At 39.0% G+C, this 17,787-nt stretch overlaps 1 long non-coding RNA gene across 1 annotated transcript; it reads left to right on the top strand.

The window, feature by feature from the left end:
* The first annotated feature begins 362 nt into the window (after positions 1-362).
* Positions 363-5,686, top strand: LOC148872372 (uncharacterized). The gene is made up of 2 exons (XR_016107750.1): positions 363-840; positions 5,290-5,686. It is a non-coding gene; the product is annotated as an uncharacterized LOC148872372 (long non-coding RNA).
* Positions 5,687-17,787: the final 12,101 nt, after the last annotated feature.

Here is a 17,787-nt window from a genome sequence, read left to right as displayed (position 1 = left end):
ACGAAGACTCAGAGGACGAGGGTTTCATCGAGAAGAAGAGATGATTGGCAGACCGTATATCAACGGCAACCCGCGTCACCGGTAAACAGCCACAGCTAAAGATTCCGATTGAATCGGTGGAGGGGATGAGTTAACTCGCAGTTCATCCAAGCATCACCGAGTGGACTCGTTTGTGTTTCACACACCACCTGGAGGTAACAACTATCACAAGATGGCCAAAACAATTATCACCTCTGAAGAATAGAACCCAGGGTCCCACGCGGCATTCATGCAATCTGCATTCGGAAACTCTTCAAGCACCTCTCTTAGCCGAAAGGCGGACAGTGCAGTCAATAACAAATAGGTGGCATCAGTTCAAGCTCACTTGAATCAAAACCAACATGCCCATATCTATGCACGCGCCAAGATCGGATTTGGACCAGCTATATCACAAAATCGGGCGGTTTCGGGTACGTGGACCTAGAATTGGGCCTGAAAAAAAGGGCAGGCCTAGGAAAACTCTCTTGGACCTGGAATCAAAATCTCTTCTACAAGTCTGTGAGAACCAGCTAGAAATAAATTGCAGCAAACGGTTCCAAAACCCTGATTCTGCTCACGAGTCTAACTTTCTATTTGATGGATGTCAACCTTATTGCATGGATGAAGATGAACTGTCCAAACTTTTAGGCAGATTGGGAGCAAATGACATAACTAGCAGAAATACTACTTGCAAACAAATGTGGATCCACCTTCAGCAGAGATACTTTCATCAGGATGGGGTTGAAAGCAACTGACGAAGCTCAACCACCCTCACTTTCCCCATCAGAATCATCTTTAGAATTCCACGCTCTCTCAGCTGAGGTAACTCTCCTTTCCTGTATCTGCTGCTATAATTTCATCTGTGTTCACTTACTGTACTACCCTAATTTTCTACTAACTCCCAGTCAGTCAAAAATCATGAAAATCATAAACTGGAATGCTAGTGGTTGTAATAACTCCCATACCATCCGATACCTAAATAAACAAATTAGAATTTCAAACCTTGACATAATTTTCCTGTCGGAGACAAAACTAGATGAAGAAAAATCAAAACTCTTGTGAAGGAAGCTAGGGGGTTTGTTTTGTGGATGGAAGAAAGACTTACCTATTTCTATAAAAGAGATCTCTAATAGATGCATCATTATCTCGGTGGTCATGCCCCAGAAATCACAGAATTGGCATCTCTGTTTAACCTATGGTCACCTGATGAAAAGCAAAAGATCCCAACCTTGGCATGATTTACATGACAAAATGGTAAACTACAAACAATGGGTCATTTTAGGTGACTTGAATGAGGTTTTACACTCTGGGGAATACAGCGGGGCTAGAGCTTCAATAAACAGAATGCCAAACTCACTAGCAACACTAATTGACTTGCACTCCCTATTAGAAATTGAAATGATTGGGTCCAAATTCACTTGGTCCAATAAAAAATGGGGGAATAGGAAAGTAAAAGAAAAACTAGATTGGGTCTGGCAACCATCCATTGGCACTCTATATTTTCAAATGCTAGAATTACCTCCATAAAAAATATCATGTCAGACCATTCACTACTACTCCTCGATACTGATCCGCAACAGATTTTTGGCCCAAAGAAATTTCATTTTTTGCCTATGTGGGCTGAGGAAGATGAATGTAAAGAAATCATAGAGAACCAATGGTTCTCTCCCCCTCAATAGGCATCACTACCAAGCAAGTTGCGTAGATGTAAAGAGGCACTGAAAGAGTGGAATAAAAAAAGCTTCGGGAAAATTGAAGAAAAGCTCAAAGAGTTAGAAAAAAACATTTTTGAATTAGAGGAAAGTGGGAATTAGGAGTATCGACAGAGGAAAACAATATTAATGGAGTATGAAAGATGGTTGTTGAGAGAAGAAAAGTTATGGAAATTAAAATCCCGGGATTGTGGCTGAAGGAAGGTGATAAAAAACACAAGATATTTTCATCAAATCTCAAATTTTAACAAGAGGAGAAATGCCCTAGAATTTATCAAAAAGACTTCTGATGGGAAGCAAATGACCTTAGAAGTAGTCGAAGCCTTCAAAGCCCAAGCAAAGGAGGTGATCAACAATATTCAGGATGATATTCCCGAGATACAGGATTTAATACAGGAGAAACTTTTGGAGGAGGATGCTTAAGAACTATTAAGGCCTCCCATAAATGAGGAAATTGAACAAATTGTCAAATCATTAAAATCTCACTTTGCCCCGGGCCCAGATGGATTCTCTCCATATTTTTACAAAAAATTCTAGGATATAGTTAAAGTAGATGTTTGCAAGGTGGTAAGAGATTTCTTCGAATCCGGGAAATTTCCAAAAGAAATAAATTCCACAAATTTAGTGTACATCCTGAAAGTAAAAAATCTAGAAGCAGTTAGTCAATTCAGACCTATAAGTGTATGTAATGTCATCTACAAAATAATAGCAAAATGTTTGGTTCTCAAAATGCAAAAACACCTGGATAGATTAATTGCTCCAAATCAGTCAGCTTTCATCAAAGGAAGACGGTGTATAGATAATGTAATCCTAGCCCAAGAAATTGTACATAAAATGAGAAAGCAAAAGAAAGGAAAAGGCTGGATCCTAATGAAGATCGACATGTCAAATGCTTATGACAGAATGAGGAGAGATTTCATTACTAAAGTTCTCCAATGTATAGAGTTCCCGGACAAATGGTGTGAAATGATTGAATGGTGTATGGAAACACCAAGATTCTCTGTCAAAATAAAGGGAATAAACAAAGAATTCTTTTCACTCAATAACGGATTAAGACAAGGTGATCCACTATCTCCATACCTATTCATTATGGGAATGCAAGTACTCTTCGGAATGCTTCTCAAAAAGGAGATGCATAAGATGATCTAGGGAATCACTTTGAATAGGAATGGTCCAAGTATCTCTCACTTACTATTTGCAGATGACTGTCTCATTATTTGCAAAGCTGAGGTTTAAGCAGGTACAAGAAATATTGGAAGTATTGAAAGAATTTGAAAGGATTTCAGGTCAAAAAATAAACAAAATAAAATCTGGTGGGTATTTCAGTCCACGGGTGCATAGGAAAAAGGTAAAATTTCTCCTTGCTCTACTTCACATGAAAAAATTAAATAGAGCAGAGAAATATTTGGGGACTCAATTGGCTCTTGGGGGAAAAAGCAAAACCAATCAACTGGAATTGCTAGGAAAAATAAATGCAAGGTTAAGACTGTGGAAGGCAAAGTTACTATCACAGGTTGGAAGAACAGTCATGATAAAAGCAACTCTATAGTCAGTGCAAAACTACATCATGGGAACCTCAATTCTCTCAAGATTTACTCTAAAACAATTAGAGCAAGTCCATAGAAATTTTTGGTGGGATGGCTCAGCAAATCATAGAGCAATGCACACCATACCATGGGGAACTCTCTACCAACCCAAAAAAGTGGGTGGTTTAGGATTCAGAAGAATGGAGTTTAACCAAGCCTTATTTTGTAAACAAATTTGGCGATTATGGTCTAGTGAAAAAGGACTATGGAGGGAGGCAATAAAGACAAAATATATTAAAAATCAGTCCATTTACTCCCTAAAAAAGAAACAAGTGGATTCAGGATGGTGGAAAAATGTTCTATAACTATGGGATATCATAAAACCAAATACAGTATGGTAGATCAAAAATGGGGCACGTGTTTATTTTAGATCCCTGGGTTCCCTCTCTTATTAATGGCATCCCAAACATAAAACCCGAAACTGCCACTCTTGTAAGGAGTCTAAAGGTGAATGAAATCATCACCATGTCGGGAGAATGGGATAGTAGGAAAATTGAATCAATTTTTCAGGTGGAATGTCACAGTCAAATTCATCAGACCCTAATCTCTCATCAGTTACCTTCTGATAAAATCATCTGAAAGAGTTCAAAATCGGGTGAGTACGAGGTTAAGACCGGCTACAATTTCTTCATGCCAAACCATGCCTCATCTTCGGAATACCAATGGGACTGGAATCTCATATGGAAAAGTAAAATTCCCATGAGATTTCAAATATTCATGTGGAAGGCATGGTTGAATGGTATTTCCACTAAAGACAAATGGCGTGCTATTGCAGAAGATGAGAGAAAATGCTCTCTGTGCAAGATCAAATTAGAAACTTGGCAACATGTTTGTTTTGAGTGTCCTTATGCTCGAGCAGTTTGGCTATTAGCAAATCTGGGAATAAACCCAGAACTCATAAAAGACAAGGAGCTCTATACAATTATACATGAATGGATGTCTTCTAAACTAAGCTGCCTATGTAAGGAAGAAAAACAAGAATTCCTTGCAAAATTCTTTATAATATTCAGATTAATATGGGATATGAGAAATGCAACAGTGTTACGGTTCAACGCAGGCTTAGCCTTGCCTATGCTTGGCAGGCTTACGTTAGGGATATTACCGTCATTTTCGCCTGTAAGATTTTTGGGAGAATTGATGTTATCTTTAGGCAGACCACCAAAAGCTTAACGTACTCTTTGAGGAGGGGTGGTCGACCTCCTTGGGTGCCTAACATTGGCACTCCTAGACCTTCATCCCCTTGCGGGGCGGCCCTGGTTAACGGCTAGCATGGCTACCAGGGTTCCTCATGGGCGCACACTTGCTCATAGGGACAGTGTTGGACCGGCACTGCGCTACCGATACTCAAGGGAGGCTTGGCATGCGGGCTTGGCTCAAGCATGACCCTTCACCATGCCAGTCCCTTGCCCAAGCTAAGTGAGCTACCCCGTTGCCTCTAGCGCACGGGTGTGTTTCGGCCCAAGCGGTTGCCTATCATCATGGCACACAGGTGTCTGTCATCATCGGCATACAAGAGACCCTTCCCATTGGTGCCAAGTCACCTCATCGGCGCATGGTCGCCTTGCATTATGGTTGTCCCCCTTTAGCATGTAAGCGGCGCCTCCCATGGACCGGTCTGAGCCAGGAGAGTACCCCGGCCATTGGACTTGAGGTCATGATCCAGTGCTACTGACTTTGGTAGAGCCATCTCATCGGGCAACTCCTAGCCTCTAAGCGCATCAAGGCTTGTCCTGGCCTACCTTGGCCTGGACGCCGCATGGGTTTCTTCCGCTGTAGAACTATCCCCGTGACAACAGAGCACAAGAAGAAAATCATCAACCCAACATGTTTAATCAATCACATGTGCTGGTAAATAGTACCAAATGATGTAGTACAGTCAACCCACCCGTCATTCATGCATTCCCATATCATCTTAGCTGCTCAATTCAAATTGTTTACCGACGAGTTTTTTAACCCTTCATCTGGCATGACAGGAACAGGAGTTTGGGTCATCACAACATATGATAAGGAGATCATCTTGGGCAGTAGAAGGGTCACAACAGTAAACCCCCTTCAAGCCAAATGGTGGGCCCTCTTACATGGCATTCAATATGCCATAAAGATGAAGATGAAGAGAGTGACTATATTTTCTAACTCAGAAAGCGTGGTAAATAGTATCTATATAGATAAAGAAATGGAATGGCAAGTTCACAACATCAAGCACAATATTCTACACCTCTTATCCATTTTTTGGCATAACTGTAATAGCCCATGTAAATAGAAGTATGAATAGGGTTGCGCATGAACTTGCTTACAATGCTTGTAAATATAATATCTTAGTTGAACGTATGAACAATCAGAGTAATGTAAGTAATGTCTTGCTTTAAGTAATTGAAGCTTTCTGAGGTTTAAAAAAAAAAAAAAAAGATATATCGAGTTATTGGGTGTTGTCTTAAAAATCAATACTGTTAGTAAGTATCCTAGTTTATCCCGGTCTATCTAATTGTTAAATGATGAAAGGTTTTAAATGTAGAGAGACATAAACTTTTTAATTTTGGTGTTCTAGCCAATAAGGGAAACTTTTGGGCCCTAACATCAATAAAAATAACATTTTTAATATAATTTCTAGAATAAGCTAACTTTTTAAAAAAATATATAAAATAACGGCAATTCACCTCCTTCCTCCTACGAAACCATCAAACCTCCAAAATAACAAGACTGAGACACTCATTCAATCGAGCACTGATGAAGGGATGGTAATGAACTTCAGCAACGACTGCTGGTCCTTTGACATTACATGCATAAGACTTGCCGAATCTTCAATAGATGTAAACCATGGAATTTAGATTTTAAATTGTTGAGAACTAAAAAGAAATAGATGCAAAGATAAAGATTGAATCATGGCGAACAATCTTGACTTGTATTAACATCGGAACTTGAATCTTGAATACCCTTAAATGAAAGCCAAGATGGATTACAGATAAAACTTAGACATTTTCATTGTTGATGTGTAAAAAGTAGAAAAAGAAAATTTAAAGATAAAATTGAATCTTTGAGAACAATAAGAGATTGAATTGAACTCTATGTTGGTAGGAACTTATAGCGCCAAACCGAGCCAATGTCGTAATGATGATTAGAAGTTAGAACCAATCTGGGCATCGAGTGCTTGCTCAGCTGCATGACCTCTGCGGGTTCCAATTGCATTGAGCATGGGAAAGGAGTTAGGGTTTTTCTGCAACTAGGAATGAGGTATGTGTTTTGTTGAGTTCTGCACTCCCATGCTAGTTCTTGAACTTGCATACATGGATCCTCCACTAACAATAAGGACCACCACGTCGTTTAATGTCTTCAACTTTCAAAATTAACGGAACTTGCCTCTTAATGACACTTCGCCGTTTGAACAATATCTGTCCTTATTAGATATTTTTTCAAAAAGTTAGCCTATGTTAGAAATTATATTAAAGATTACTTTTATTGATATTAGGGCCCAAAAGTTGCCATCCTTTGATAGAATCCCTTTAATTTTTGGCCATTTCAAGCTTTTGTGAGCTTTTTGAGATGTGGGGCTTTTGGTTTTCATGTTTTGTTGTTATATGAAACAGAACTATTTTTTAGTCTAATGGTTTTTGAGAAGCTCAAAAGATCTTTTAAGAATATGTGCCAAATAAGCCCTAGGTGCTAATTGGTTGATGGATCATCTGGTTTGAAATAAGGTTGAACCTTTGACTCATTAATCAACTAAAATTTGACGGATCTTTCAACTTTTAGGTTCTGTTTGCTTGCATTGGAAATCTCAACTGAACATAAAACTTGGACCCAATTCAATTTTGCGTTTATTTGTATGTAACTATGATTTGCACTCTTAACTGATCTAATTTATACATTTTGTCTCATTTATTCATTGGAATCTAGATTTGCTCCTCACAAATCATTTTTCACACCAACCTCAACATATTCCACAGTGCATTGGGAGCATCCCCCATGAATGACAACATAGAAGTATAAGAGATGTTCCAAATGTGTGACTACGATATGTTGTGAGGTTGGTGCGATGAGTTCTTGGTGAGGAGCAGATCCGGACTCCATTCAATGGTTGTGTGAACCTTGCATCCCAAAAACTGATTCATGATTTGTACTATCTTACCTTAATTCTCTTTCATATAAGGTGGGGACCCATCATCTTGCTTTCTACCTCACTCCAAAATAGATAACCCTTCTCCTACCTCAATTATCTTTCGTATAATCTAGGGAATAGATCATTTTACTCCCTATTTTACTTCTTACAAATAAATAAAATAAAGTCTTGTCATAATCTAAAGTAAATCAAAATTTACACTCAACGTACTTGTACTCCCATGCATTTACACTAGCGAATGAAATTCACACTACAAAAAGGGCTTTGCAATCTACTTGTAGTTGCACACCACTAACTTCATGCTCATTTCTCTCTTTTGCATCTGTGCAATATCTCTATTTATATGTTATCAATTATTGAATTTACAAGGTTTTGACTTGAAGCTTTGAATTAGGTTATAAAGTGTCAGCAAGAGGTTTGCAAATTTATCCTTATTTTTGCTTTGTTCTTGAAATTCTCTAAAATTTTGATCTTCTCTACAATTAGTTTCACAATTTACTAAACAAATGGAGAAAACAAAAAGGATTCAATTCAAATTTCTTAAAAGTCAGGCTTCAACTGAGAATGTGTAGAGGCATCGAGTACCCTTTAATGATTTGGTCTTCTTGAGGTTTGAGTGAGTCGCTACATGGATAGATGGTCCTAGCTCAGAAGTCCCAAGGAGGGAAAGTAAGGGGTGAGAGAGAGAGAGAGAGGGAGGGTTGGGAGATTGTGGGGATGGGAAAGGGAGGGTAGATGTGAGAGGAAGTGGGAGTTAGGCAAAGGGATGAAGTCTCTCATTTTTGTTACATCAAGTTTATCCACTATTGGAATTCACTCTCTTTTTATAGTCTCCTAATCCATTCCTATCCTCTTAATCGTCCTTTGTTTGCCTTCACCTAGAGGCACCCTTTTTGTCAAAGTTGCATTAGCAAAGCATTTACTAGAAATTTGGTCTCTTGCCCAACAAACCCCTCTACAAGTTGAGTGGTGTATCATCTATCTCCTTTAATGTCTTGGGATTGACATGTCTGGTGGTGTGGTACACGCTATGCGCTTTCCCTTTCCCACACGTGTCACGAGTCATTAGCTAGAGGGATTTCAGTAAGGAAGGCCTTTATTAGATTTTTGAGGTATACTAAAATAAAAAATTTCGCCCATGGGCTTGCAAATGAAGCCCCTACATTAGCACCCTACTCAACAACATTGGGGGTACCTATCCTATTAAGCATCTTCTTTGCAAAAAGGAGAGTTTTAGGAACAAGTCTATCTAATAGATAGTTTGCAACCTAAGGCCTACTTTATAGGATGCAAAGGGATCGGATAGGACTCAAATCAAGGTATATTGGAATCCAATCCAATAGTATAAATCTTAGATATATTTCTGTAGGTACATAGTGTCCATTCAGACCTTCAGAGAACATTAAACACTAAATTAACACCACGGGGTTGTATGCGTACAGACCACAGTCAACTTTCCTATTGCGATTAACTCGCAAAACTCTATAAGTTTTGCGATGAACTCACAACATGTATCGTAAAACCGCAATAAACCCGTAGCTTACCAAGCCCACTCGGTGCCCGAACTAAAAGAAACCACGGTCAAACCCAAGATAGGGCCCCGCGCCTATTCGAACGCGCGACAAGCTTATGATCTGCTAAACGTGCAATGAACCCACGGATTATGAATCCATTTGCGACTCAAACCAAGAGAAGCTCAGGCTGAGCCCATGGCGAAGCCTATGCGTGCCTAGAGCCACGTGGAACTTATGCCACCAAAAGACGTGGTGAGACACCACGTAGGGTTAACAAGACACCACCCGCCAAGCGGTGACGTCACTGAGTGCCATGTCAATTAAATAGGGCACACAAGGGGTAGTAGCACACGTGGGTAATGAGGGATCCTGAGCAAAAGGAAAGTCGATCCTTGGGAAGATCCTCACGAGAAACATGGCGAAAACCCAATGGTGCATTTAATAATTGATAGCAAACCCAATATTCCCTTTCCCAGCACGTCACAAGTACCTTTATCTCCTACCTCTTAGGATCTCAGAATCTTCCACATAAATAGAGTTCCTCCTCGTACTAAAAGGGATCATCATTCGATGCTTAGCATTTGGCACTCAACACCCAACACTCAATACTCAAGCATACCTTGCTTCCGAATTCCTTACCCCTACTACTCTTTGTAATCACCATGGTAAGGTGGGGGTTGGTCAGTCTCCGAAGGTTTGGAGATGGTGGCGGGAAAGAGAGAGGATGTGGGGAAGAGAGGAGAAGAGAAGAGAGAAGGGAGAATCCCCTTGTGAGAAACCCTAGGTTGGAGTTATGATTGTGTTGTCTCTCTGGAGAAGAATTGCTCTCTCCCTTTTATAAAGAGGATGTTAAGGAAAAAGTTCTTTCATGTTAGAAAAGGGAATATTTTCTGCTAGGAATGGAGATATTTCTTTTAGTTTGACTATTAAGCGATCATTATTAGAGAATCCTATCCCTTTTGGATTCTTTTCATATGTGACCCTGTTATACTGACGTGGCATGGGTAATGTCATTATTTGGCGGGCATACTTTTATTGAACTTGCATGCATAATTTAAAGACACACGTATAACCGACATTTATTCCCAATGTACCATGACTCCATAGTTCTATAATAGTACCAGGTTCATCGTAGCTTTACGCGTGTTTGGGTTCATTGGAAATCCGTGAGTCCAGGGTTCATCGCAAACCCGTGCATGTCTTAGGTTTATCGTAGATTCGCATTAGCCGAAGTTCATCGTGACATGTTCTGGGTATGAGTTCATCAGAATTGTGGATCTGTGGTGAACTCATCGCAAATGTGCAATGGATTCTAGATTCATCGCAAATGAGTAAAAACTCATTTCAAAGTTTGTTAACTCAAAGTCGTATTTTTTACTGTAAAGAAAGAAAAATCATGTTTTAAAACCACGATATTGAGAAACAACGATAAAATTTCGGAGCTAGATGATAACATATTTCACATATTTTAGTAAAGGGCATTGAAAGTATGTTTTGGAAAATAACTATGTGATAGAGATACCATGCTAGTGTGTTTTGGGAATGGTTTTAGAAGAACAAAGAGAAAAGGAAAAAAAAAAACAATTCTTTGTTAAAATACCGAAGCATGTTTTCCAAATCATGTGCAATAAACAAATTTTTTAAAGAGCTAAACTTGCAAATTTAGAACTTCATATCTAGGCTACCATAAGTCGAAACATACCAAAAAGTGGGGTTGAATATGCTAACCAACACATATGAATAGTTTTATTGAGAAATTGAACAAGGATGAAAAGGTTGTGTTCAAAATAGAATTTAAAGCTTATAGATACAAGAATGAGTAGCATTCTTCCTTAAATATGAGGGGTGCTAGGCACATTTTCATTGTATTTATTCAAATTAATTATGATAAAGAAAAAAAAGGAAGGGCTTTCAATCCCTTATTTCAGGATGTATTTATAATATTAGACCAAGAAAGCTCTTTTTTTTTTTTGTGAATATCGTGTAGAAGCTGCTATTAAATCATTTACTAAATTAATTTTATTATCTTGTAATTGATAGACTACTAAACTTTTTCTTTGTTTTTTTTTACCAGCTAACAAGCTTTATTAACATCGAAGACATAATCTATCCAAGTTGTATACACTTCCCAACAGAACGAAAATCAAGACCTGAATTTTCTCTTCTTTTTTCTTATTGGGAACATGAAAAACTTTATTAATTTATAAGGCTTAAAATACTACAATAATCTAGGTACCCCTTATTTAATTTGGCTGGGTCTGTCAAATATTTGGAAAGTAACAAATGTAATAATCATCCGAAGGAGAAAGGTTGTACAAGATTTTCATGGCATTAAGCTCTGCAACAAGAGGTAGAGGTAGGAAAAAAAACAATTATTTGATGTTGGTTAAATTCTAAACGCAAAATGATGATTATGCATCAACCTTGTGCTGAACAACATGTATCTTTGGAGGTCTATAACCTAGATATATAACACAAGTTTGTTTAGTTTGAGCCGGGCAAATCTAAGCAAATCGTTAGGGCACTTAGGCCCCCCTAATGCATTCATGAATCATTTTTTTATTCATTCATTTATTTATTTGTTCATCTAAAAAAACATCTATAATATAATTAGGACATTTAGTTATTTACTATATTGCATAGATCAAAAGAACCCAAAAAAAGTTTTTTTCCACTTTTATCGTTTGCGCTAAAACATGTGTAAGGATGTCTTCGCAAAAGCAAAACAACATAACAAACAAAAATACATTAAATCAATCAAAGTAATTTCTTTTATCAATCAAAATTAAATTAGCCAAACCTTAAATTATTCCATTTAAACACAAATAAACTTCACAAAATCCTCACATTTATCTATTTATTAATTGCATATCTAAAATCATAACGCCACAAAATTTTAGAAGATTTCAATAGAACCAATCAATCAACGATCCCCTTTTTTTCGCCCCCAGACCAACAAATGTTAAAGAAATAACCAATGGAAGATATACAGAACAATTGTTAAACAGTTCCAAAAGAGAAACGAAAAAAACATATGAAACCGGATAGCACTAATAGGCCAATTTGTTGGTGTTACAGAGGAACTTCGAATAAAGTATAACTAAATGAACAAACTGAAGAAGAAAGGAAAGAAGTGACTCATCTCCTTGCTATGGTCGAGATTCCATGGCGACGGTAGACAAGAGTCGTGAAACCCAAAGATTTTGTCAAGGCCGACATCAGGAGAGGATTCGCTTAAATCACCATTATTCGGTGCTGAGAGTTGGAAGGCAAACAATAGAGATCTGGGGATTCTGCCCCAATCCATTTGAGAACCCAATAATCTTTGGACAGGGGGATTAGGATGGAAAATGAGTTAGATGAAGTAAGAAAGAAGGCAACTGAGAGGCAAGATTGCCGCTTTCAAGAGTTGCAGTGGCGTGAACGAAGGACAAAAACAGGGGATGAAAAAAAGAAGAGAAAATAAAAAGGGTTGGAAGAAAATAACGAAAATAGATTTCAGAGTCTTGAGATCACAATGGCGGTTTTTGGGGAGTTGTTGTTTTCTCTTTTTGCCACCGGTTTCCTTTTGCAGAAGATGATAAATAGATCGTCGATGTATTGAAAGATAATGGGTTTCCATTTCCTACTGTTTTGGGTGGCTCGCCTAAGAAAACCTACGTAGCCTGTATCGCCGATGGAGATGGATCCGAAAACAGTGATTCGTAGCCAAACCGTCATCTACTCTGATTTTAACTCTCAATTTTCATCAGATCTCAATGTTGTCATCCACTCTAGAGATCGGAGACAAACCAGAGATTCTAATGTAATCACCATGGTAAGGCGGGGGTTGGTCATTCTCTGAAGGTTCGGAGATGGCAGCGGGAAAGAGAGAGGATGTGGGGAAAAGAGGAGAAGAAAAGAGAAAGGATGTGGGGAAGAATTGCTCTCTCCCTTTTATACAGAGGACGTTAAGGAAGTTCTTTCCTGTTAGAAAAAGGGAATTTTTTCTATTAGGAAATGAGATATTTCCTTTAGTTTGACTATGAAGGGATCATTGTTAGAGAATCCTATCCCTTTCGAATTCTCTCTGTATGTGATCCCGTTATACTAACGTGGCATGGGTAATGTCATCGTTTAGTTGGCGTACTTTTATTGAACCCGTATGCATAATTTAAAGGCGCATTATAACCGGCATTTATTCTCGATTTACCATGTGTTTGGGATTCATTGCAAACCCACGCGAGTTAGCTTTATCGCAGATTTGCGCTAATTGAAGTTCATCGCGAACTATCCCAGATATGAGTTCATCGTAATTGCGGATCTGCAATGAACTCATTGAAAACATGCAATGGCTTCTACATTCATCGCAGGCATCTGTGTAGTGTTGGTTTGACACCTTTTGTACTCTGAGGGTCTTAGTGACCACTATGTACCTACACTCTTAACCATAAGAGTCAACCTCCCTACTCACTGGCCTCTCTCTATCTTTCAAAGAGACTACCTCCATCCAATCCTAACCCCACATATAATAGAATCTCTAGTTGTGTCTCTGTTCTCTGGGGAAGAAGAGGGAATTAAAACGATCTTTCAAATTCAATCATTCGATCGGAGTTCCTCGAGTGCATGTCAGAAACCTGAGCGATTTCGCATTGGTGGGGGAAGCGCTGCTCACTTGGCTTTTCTCTCTCGACCAAATAGAACGAACACCACCACACTACAACTCTTCCCCCTACCGCTACAATCTGTCTTTGTCTTTTTCTCTCTTTCCATCCCTTATCATTTTCACTAACCCGTTAGAGCAACTATTCACTGATTCTTTCTTCTCGACACCGAATATAGTGGCAGCAGTGAACACCACAACAGCGTTCCTTCTCAGTCTAAGTTGAGTTCATGATCCAAGAGCGATCATTCGTACACCCCATTAAATTCTTTCAAGCCAAAGCTTGTCTAAGGTTTCCCGTCTTCGTGCACCAACCGTTCTTAGGCAAAAACCGAATCAGGTATTAAATTTTGGAAGCATTTCATCCGCCCACCTCCCGCGTCCTATGATTCCTTCTATCAAGAATGTTCAAACTAGTGCATCGAGCATGATGAAGGGATGGGAGGTCCATCATATGGATGGCTGAACCCTACAAGAAAGTTGGGTGAAATTTCAAAAATTTATTTCTTTCCCATCTAAGAATTGTATTCCTTAATTTAGAAAATTGCATTTTTAATGATCGTTCTTGAATCAAAACCAAACTAGATCTGTAACCGAAAGGGAAGAGAGGGATATACCTGATACAAAGTAACAGTAACTCCCAATGTAGGTGTTCATGCCCAAAGATAAGACCAAAACCCACATCCACTAAAGATGACACAATGTGTGGTGAAGTAGGATCAACAAGATGGTTCTTCAGCAAGAACTTGAATTCTTCAATAAGAATCAAACAAGGGCTGGTGAGCATGACTTCAAATTGTTTCTTCTGGCAAGAAAAAATATCAAGAACCTTTCTTAATCAGCTCCACAGGTGAAAATCGAACTGGGTAGAGTAGCAAGAACTAGGGAGAATGTTGCAGGTTACTGAATGTCTCTAAACTGAGGAATTCGCCCCCGATTTATAGCCTTCTTTGGATCAGCCTCCTAATCCAATTAGGAGAAAGTTTCTTGATCCAAATCTGATTTTTGGATCTGGGCTCTTAAATGGATAAGACTTATCTTATCCTTTAGCTAATCCTGATCAAGTTATAAATCAGATTTTGCCCCCTTTTAATTAACTGATTTAAGCCTAGTTTGAAGCTTTAGGCCCATTAAGCCACATACCTCACTTACCCTTTAATATGCTAGTTAACTTGGCTCTCTTTGTATGGCGCGGGACCCTAGTATTGATCTATGCACTGGCCACATGGGTTCAGTCCAACCTTTGTTATAAGGCCTAGCCGAATTCACTGTAGGTCACAATAAACCCCTAAGTCCATACTATGGGCTCTTAATGGGCCCAACATTTACACTGAATAGTCATTAGGTCAATCCATCTTGTGAAGGCCCAAGGACTGTGGGCAAATGCAAGATTAGCCCATCAAGTATTACCCTTAATGATCTTACACTTAACCTCTTAGCCCTTAATACTTAAACACTGCCCGACAAAAGAGGACATCTTCCTCAATTGCAAGGTACAATGTTGTACTCTCTACTCACATGGATCCCGGGAATTAAAACCTTTTGCAAACATTTTGTGAAATCCACTACTAGCAATCTAGGTTTCCATCTGAGAGAGTGCATTCTCCGATCATTCACTTTGTTTGACAAAGGGGCTAATCATGTGACTATGATCACCAGCTCAAGTGCATTACCGGACTGCTCCAACATACCTAAGTTTTGACCCAGTAAAGGATCTCACTGATTGGCATATCAAAGACAACCCAATCCAACACCTAGTGTAGTACCATAATCGAGTCTAGGGGTCAGGTGTAATATTCCAGTTTTGCCCATCTGTCTTCAAGGTCTTGGGCAATACTAGAATATGGTTCGGTTCAGGGTTTGCTTTAAACTGCATGCACCTCAGGTCTCATCTTGGCAGCTGAGATAAGCCTCCCCAAATCTATCCAACGGTTGTGAAGATTCTAAACTAGTACGAGTTACACAAAAGCATACTATAAAAACATGAATCAATTTTGCACTTTATTCATTTACAATAAATGACAATAAGTACATCAATATGATTGGAGCTAAGGGCATACATTATCTAACATCTCTGACTTGCACTTAGGTCCAATTGGGTACAAGCCAAAGTCCCATACTTTCCATGTGTTTCTCAAACACTTTTTGTGTCAATGGCTTAGTCAATGGGTTTGCTACATTTCCCACTGATGCTACCTTCTGAATCAGGATGTCCCCTCTACAAACTATCTCTCATACTACATGGTACTTCCTCTCATTGTGCTTCAATTTCGAGTGGGCTCATGGCTCATTAGCTTAAGCAATGGCTTCAGTGTTGTCACACAACAATGGAATGGATGATGTGTTGGATGGAACTACTCCTAATTCCTGAACGAACTTCTTCATCCAAATGGCTTCCTTGGCAGTTGCACTTGCAGCAATGTACTCGGCCTCGGTTGTGGAATTTGTAGTGGACCCCTGTTTGCTACTCTTCCATCTAACTACACAGGACCCCATCGTAAAGATGTAATCAAATGTAGACTTTCTATCATCTGGGTCTGACTACAAATCAACAACAGTATACCCCTGTATCTGTAGTGAACTACCATCGAATACTAGACAAAACTCTTTTGTCCTTTGAATGTATTTTAGAATGTGTTTCACAACTGTCCAATGATCCTGACATGGGTTAGACTAAAACCTATTTATCACACTCACTACCTGAGCAATGTTGGGCTAAGTGCATAGCATGGCATGCGGTAATAATTGAGTACATAAAGACAATCTTATAATGTAATAATTCCTTCTATGAAACTCAATTTTACAGTTCATATAGTTGTAGTTGCAACACTTGCAGAAGTCTTCAAATAAAGTATCACTTTCCCGTCACTCATCCTTCTGCTTATGTTGAACCCCTATAGTCAATACACCAGGATGCAGAAGTAACCAACATATTGGTTTCTATGACAAAATATTCAAAATTACCTTGTTTCTCGGTCTCTAGATATTGAGGACAATTCCTCTTCCAGTGGTCGGCTTGTTTGCAAAAGTGACATGCATCTGATGCACTCTCCTTCTTTTGCTTTTTGGCTTATTAGTATTTTTTAGAAGCATTTTCTTTGCCCTCTGCTTCTTCTTACCCGAATTACCACCTTCAACAAGCATGGCTATCGGTTTGTCCTTCTTAATTAGTTCTTCAGCCCTCAGCAATATATTGTTGAGTTTCTGAAGGCTAACATTTAGCTTATTCATGTTGTAATTCATGATAAAATGATTGAAGGAGGGAGGCAAAGAGTTTAGGATGGCATCAATTTTGGAGACATGATCTAGCCCTAACTCGAGTGCCTTTAGACAATAGTCATGAAGCATCTGGCTCTCGGTCATTTTAGCGGTCATAAACAACTTTAAGACCTTTTGCTGAGTAGAACAATTATGTTCTTTTTACATGGTCCTTAGACAATCCAGGATATCCTTGGACACTTCGATCTCATCGAATTGTCTCTGTATCGGATTGTCAAGGGAGGCTATGGTGTAGCACCGGGAAAAAAGAGTTCTTCCCTTCCCATTTTTTACACTCTCTCCTACGTGTCTCAGAAGCCCTATCACCCGAACGATCCAGAGCAGGGTTCTTAGCAACCTTGTCCAATTTTTCGGACGTTAACACTGGCATAAGGTTACGGAACCAGTCAGCATAGATTGGGCCCTTAAGTTTGTTATTGTCCATCAACTTGGCGAATTGTCCATTTAACATTTCTGATAAAAGACAAGGCAGGTTATTAGTCCACAACCTAAATTGATTCATGTCTACTACATAGATATGGTTTTTAATCTATGTTCCATTTCCATTTGTTCATCTTGGAGATTTTCCTCATATCTCAGTGGCAGAGGCTGCGAAATATGTCTCTAAAAATGTGGGAAGCCACATACAATGCATGGAGCCAACTGTTTCAGCTGTATAACCCCATCGCCTTCTGTGAATGTTCATATCCACTCATCATATTAGCTTTCCCTTTGGCCTCTGTCAGACAAGGTTCATTGTCATTTTAGTTAAACCTTTCTATCCACTAAGTGCTTACCCATCATATTCATGAACACCAAGGTACCATGAGAGAGTCTTCCATTTTAGGATAGGATCCTCCCACATCGGTCTATGACGCCTCTATCATCTTATGAAACAATCCAACAGACCCAACAGCAAATGGATAGCCCAATTTTATGGTGC

Source organism: Nelumbo lutea, chromosome 2, assembly GCF_056320005.1.
Source record: "Nelumbo lutea isolate HS-2025 chromosome 2, American lotus-T2T, whole genome shotgun sequence".
NCBI classification, from domain to species: Eukaryota; Viridiplantae; Streptophyta; class Magnoliopsida; order Proteales; family Nelumbonaceae; genus Nelumbo; species Nelumbo lutea.
This window is presented reverse-complemented; position numbering and strand designations above follow the sequence as displayed.